Below are 6,007 nucleotides of genomic sequence, written 5' to 3'. Positions count from 1 at the left end.
CATATTTTTCCACTTCTTTGTGGATAGACGACTAGAGACCATGTATTTACTGGATTCAGTGATTTGAGAGCTTAGGCTCGAATTAGCGAATGAATAGCTGTTTATGGGCGCCCACACAGACGGACATTAAATGTGTTCAATGTAGAAAAGGCTAAATTATGGATCGATAGAGTTACCCCACATATAACGCAATGTCGGCTTTAAATGAGGCGATAGCAGTTAATCCTATACAATATATATTTGATAAGACTTTATACAAGTCATACGTTATTGGGGCAAAATGAAAACAATTCGATTTTAATTGATCAGCCTTTTAACAGTTGTATACCTGAAAAAAATCACATTGGCCATGATTGATATGGACATTTTCAGGTAATTACGCGACCAATAGTTCCTATATTTTTTTTCAATCTTTCGATTTAAATAATAATACTATTACCGTTAATGGAATACGGTATATAATATTCAATGTAGTTTTCCCTAATACCATCATGCAATTATATCACGAGGACGCCAGAAAAGTATGGTGGGTGGCGGTGATAATCTGATCACTTATGATGAGTTTTAAAAATGGTAGAGCTATTTACTGCTTTAATTTGTGGTGGAAGATGTTGAAGATTCCATGCCAGTGGAAATTTCGGCAAACCTGCGAATATCGATCAGGCTGGGTACGGCTACGCCTAGCCCTTGCATTATTTTACTTTTTGGTTTTTGGGATACCAAGGGTATTTTAAACGGTGGATGCGGATAGGTTTATTCAGTGTGATGTTAGGGGTTAAATGGAATGGATACAAAAGAATTAGAAATAAGTTTAAAAGGTTCACTCGGTGACCGTGTTAAATATTTAGGTGTGTTCGCTTCGGATGAAGTAGGATTATTGACATTGCCAGAAAGTAGAATTAAACCTTTAGTTTTTATATCTAATACATTATCTTCGTCTACTGATATTAATATTGTTGGTCATTGGGTATGTTTTTACGTGGAAAAATCACCTAGAAATATAATCTTCTTTTTTGATAGTTACGGTATAATCCAAAGTTTATTCGAATGACTTCTCTAAATTTATATGCGCATCCCGAATATAACCTCTATCGCCTAATAAAACAAATACAACCTGATAAATCGTACAAGTGCGGTCTTTACGTTAGTTTTTTTTTGTTCATTGCGTGAGTCACCGTGGTGTGAAAGCAGTATTATCCTTAATACAAAATGTATTCTCATTCACTCGTTTGGGAGGTAATGATAAATGGATAACGGGATATTATTTGTAAATATTTGAAAAAGTTAAATGTTCACATTGGAGGTCGGGGGTCAAACGTGCTATTACGTACAAGGAATGTCTCCGCATCTTGAACAACTAAGGTAAATGCATATTTTTCTTTGATTTTTATATTACTCCATTTACATTCTATTAAGGATATATTATATATGTAATCATACACCTTCAATCACATAACTTTTTTACTTATTTCAGGATGAGCTGTGAGGATCATTCGCCCATGAACGTCGGTGTTAATCTGCTAAGACGTCTTAGTCGTTTTCCTCTTAAACGTTTTCGGCATATTCAGGTTAAAATAAGGATACACGTTGGAAGTTATATTGGGATGCGTGGCTGAGACGGTCTGACAGCAGTTATTAGTGTATTGAATTTGTAAACTCTTTATGTGGTCAATAAATCCTTATGAATAATTATATAGGTGTTTTTTTTACTATGCCCATAATGCATTTGAACGGAAAAACAGGGAAACGGAGAAAAAGAGTGCGTGTTTCTATGGAATCAGGAACTATTATTAAATAAATATATAACACATCGGTTTTTACATACCTTCACCGGTTGCTCGTTTCCTTCAGTAGTGGGTGGTGGCGAAGTTGATCGGGGTTGCACTTTGTGGGCTGCCCAGTGGTAGTTGGTTGCATCTCCTGCTACTTCTTCTTCTTCTCCTGCTTCATGGTCATGACCCGTTTTCACCTTCCTAATAAATGATTTGTGGGGCTTCCAACACCATAATAGTAATGGTGTCTGACTTGAGTGGCTACTTCGTCGGCTGACAGTTCACTACTAGAGTTATTTTTCCCATATCTGAAAGGGAGGAATAATGACTGTTTTTTATATATTCCGCTTCTTTCAACGGTACATTATTTTATAAGAATATCTATTCCATATACAGATGAATCTTATTGCTGTTTTTAATATTTACTATACTCTATGTTCAAGTAAATGGAAAGTGTTTTATATGCAACTTACTGAATATTGACGGAGGGAATGACCGTTTCGGTCAAGAGAAATACTTGTAGGGACGGAGGGTTGGTGTGTTTGCACTTACTCTATACACTTTGGGTAAGGAATAACATCAATTTTCCCTTGTCGTTGTATTTATGGTGTTCAGTTGGGAAGTATAATCAGGTGTGACATATGATGTTTTCGATGAAGTATTGTATTCCAAAGATGAAGTTCACGCCTTGTAGCGATAGAATTTATCCCCATTGGAGGAAAGATGTGTGGAAGTTTTATATATGAGTCATAGGTGTGTGTGTGTGTGTGTGTGTGTGTGTTTGTGTGTGGACGGCCTTTGTTGTGAGGAAATGATAAGGCTTGTTTATTCGTGGTCTGCGAGAACATGACTGGAGTGATACTGATTTGATAAAATGAGTCATGTGTGGATGAACCTTTGGGTGAGGGAATGATAAGACTTGTTTATTCATGTTAGTCTGAATCATTGCTGGGAGAGGCTTGATGCTTCGTCACAACAGGTTTGTAATCAGTGATTGTGATAAAGGGGTCTTGGGTAGCGGGGCTTTCGTAGTTCATTATCTCTTGAAGGATTGTCACATCAAGACGTGAACTCTCATGGCTTCATCAGCCTCCTCTGCAAGTTAGTTTTCGGAACTTGTCCGAAAATAATGTTCAGGAAGAGGAATATGTGTCTAGTAGTTGGCCACTAACTGTGTGACATTGCAGGAATTACGGTGTTGTGGCGGACGTCATTCGAGCATATCCATATGCCGAATTGGCAGGTTTTCGATATTCTCGCACTGGTGCATCATATGCTGTCTTCGTGATAGGGGTATTGAAGGGTCCGCCATTGTGAAAAGACCTGAAAATATCACATCTTGGGAATGCGACGAAGAAGTTGATCTACCCACCCCCATAGCTACCTTATTAACACAATACGGTATTGGTGCCCCCATTGAAGATAATGAATACGCGCAAAAGAGCGTGGCTTATTCCAAAGATGAAGATCACGCCGATCGTTTGGGCAGAGATACCAAACAGATGAGGTTTCAATCACTCTTCGGTCAAGAATTGAAGGAAGAATTATTTAAATCATCGTATGACTATGCCAAATATGTTATCTTTCCCGCTGGCATCGGTCAGAGCGGACTGGTTAATACGACTTGGTTGAATCAATATTTACCTGTGTTAGCTACATTCAGTGATGAAATGAGCAAAATTGGTAAAATATGCTGCGTGGCTATAATGAAAAAGAATTTATCCCTGTTTGGAGGAAAGGTGTGTGGAAGATTTATATATGAAAAACTTGTTAGCTAAATTTAAAGCTTTGAGGTGTTAGATGAAACGTCGTCGTCTTCGATACACGGTCGGAAAGTGCTGAGAAGATGTTTGTGGTATATACTAAGGGCTGTGATGTGAAGGAACAGGTTAGAAAATATATAGTAGCCGTAGTATGTTTCGTTGAAGTATTGTTTTTGAAAAAGCGAATGCGCATATTATCGCGTTCGTGTTTGTACAGTTTTTTTTTCTAATGTATGTATTTGTATGGAATATTAATTCATTCCCCTGTATTTAGGATTGGTTATAAATATAAAATAACAATTCCGTCTGTAATTTGATTTTTTCAACCTCTTTCAAACTCTGTATAATAAATAAACAAAATTGAAATGTGTACCTTTGTCCTTGTGTTCGCCACCTAGATTATGACTCAAATTCTATGAAAAATAAAATTTCACGTTGGCGTGAAGTCAGCTGGGCAAATATGGCGATAAGGTCTCGTTTCTTCATATGTGTGTGTGTGTGCGTGATTCATCATCAGATAACATTGACTCTGATATGGTTATTGGGGGAGATATCACATGTGGATGAAGTCAGTCGCCAAATATCCTTTTATCATGATACTCTGAATATCTAAGCAGCTGTGTATATATATATAAAACAAAATGTAACGGCTGAGAGAGAGAGGGAAGGGAGGGAGGAGGGAGGGAGGGAGGGATAGGGAGAGAGAGTATATTCGCAATGTGCATATATAAATTTAGAGATTTTATAGGAGGAGGAGGAGATGAGGTAAACGTCCCGGTTACTTTGAAAACAGGGGTTAAAGGGGACATGAGTCGCAAAAAACAGTGAACTGAGTCTATTTGGGGTCAGGGTGGGGTCAAGTTTTTATTCCGTAGAGTTACGTGACATCACAGGTAGAAAAGTGGAGTCAATTTGGGGTGGGGGTTGAAATGTTGGTTTTTATTCCCTGAGAGTATGTGACGTCACAGGGGTAGGAAAGGTGGAGTCAATTTGGGGTCAGGGGTTGAGAGAATGGTTTTTATTCCCAGAGAGTTATGTGACGTCACAGGGGTAGAATAGTGAGTCAATTTGGGGTGAGGTGTTGAAATGTTGGTTTTTATTCCCGGAGAGTTACGTGACGTCACAGGGGTAGGAAAGGTGGAGTCAATTTGGGGTCGGGGGTTGAAAGAATGGTTTTAATTTTTTCCCAGAGAGTTACGTGACGTCACGTGGTAGGATAGTGGAGTCAATTTGGGGTGAGGGTTGAAATGTTGGTTTTTATTCCCGGTAGAGTTACGTGACGTCACAGGGGGTAGGAAAGGTGGGGAGTCAATTTGGGGTCAGGGGTTGAAAGAATGGTTTTATTCCCCAGAGAGTTACGTGACGTCCCACGGGTAGAATAGTGGAGTCAATTTTGGGGGTGAGGGGTTGAATGTTTGGTTTTTATTCCCCGGAGAGTTACGTGACGTCACAGGGGTAGGAAAGTGGAGTCATTTGGGGTGAGGGCTTGAAATGTCGGTTTTTATTCCCGGAGAGTTACGTGACGTCACAGGGGGTATGTCAGGGGTTTGAAAGAATGGTTTTATTCCCTTAGAGTTACGTGACGTCACAGGGTATGGAAGTGGAGTCGATTTTGGGGTTAGGGGGAGGCCACGCCCCCCTAATATGAGCTCATGTACGTACATGAGCTTGTTTAGACAATGGAGTCAATTATGTTGGGGTCAGTGTGTCCACGCCCCCCCAGATAGTGGAGGGTTGAAAGGATGGTTTTTATTCCCTTATAGTTATGTGACGTCACAGGGGTAGAAAAGTGGAGTCGATTTGGGGTTAGGGGAGGCCACGCCCCTCGCCCCCCTAATATGAGCCCATGTACGTACATGAGCTTGTAAGACAAATGGAGTCAATTTGGGGTCAGGGGTGGCCACGCCCCCCAATAGTGGAGGGTTGAAAGGATGGTTTTATTCCCTTATAGTTATGTGACGTCACAGGGGTAGAAAACAGTGGAGTCGATTTGGGGTTAGGGGAGGCCACGCCCCCCTAATATGAGGCTCATGTACGTACATGAGCTTGTAAGACAAATGGAGTCAATTATGAGGGGCTCATGTACGTACATGAACTTATCATACATACGGAGTCAATTATGAGGGCTCATGTACGTACATGAGCTTATAATACAAATGGATTTGTCAATTTGGGTCAGGGGTGGCCACGCCCCCCCAGAATAGTGGAGTCTATATGGGGTCAGGTGGCCACACCCCCCAGACAAGTGGAGTCTATATGGGGTCGGGGTGGCCACGCCCCTTTTGGGGGGTTTTGGGGGTTGCCCCGCCCCCTTTTTAGGCCTCACGTACGTACATGAGCCAATCAGGAGGGGGGAGGGGGGTAAGCCACGCCCTTGGGGGGGGTGGGGGGCGGGGGCGTCTAGAAAGTGGAGTCTATATGGGGTCTTTTCCTCTACTAGTTATATTACTAAATAATATAATTCCTAAACCA

This window comes from Macrobrachium nipponense, chromosome 9 (genome assembly GCF_015104395.2).
Source record: "Macrobrachium nipponense isolate FS-2020 chromosome 9, ASM1510439v2, whole genome shotgun sequence".
Taxonomy (NCBI): domain Eukaryota; kingdom Metazoa; phylum Arthropoda; class Malacostraca; order Decapoda; family Palaemonidae; genus Macrobrachium; species Macrobrachium nipponense.
The sequence above is the reverse complement of the archived record's forward strand: the minus strand, read 5'-3'. Positions refer to the sequence as shown.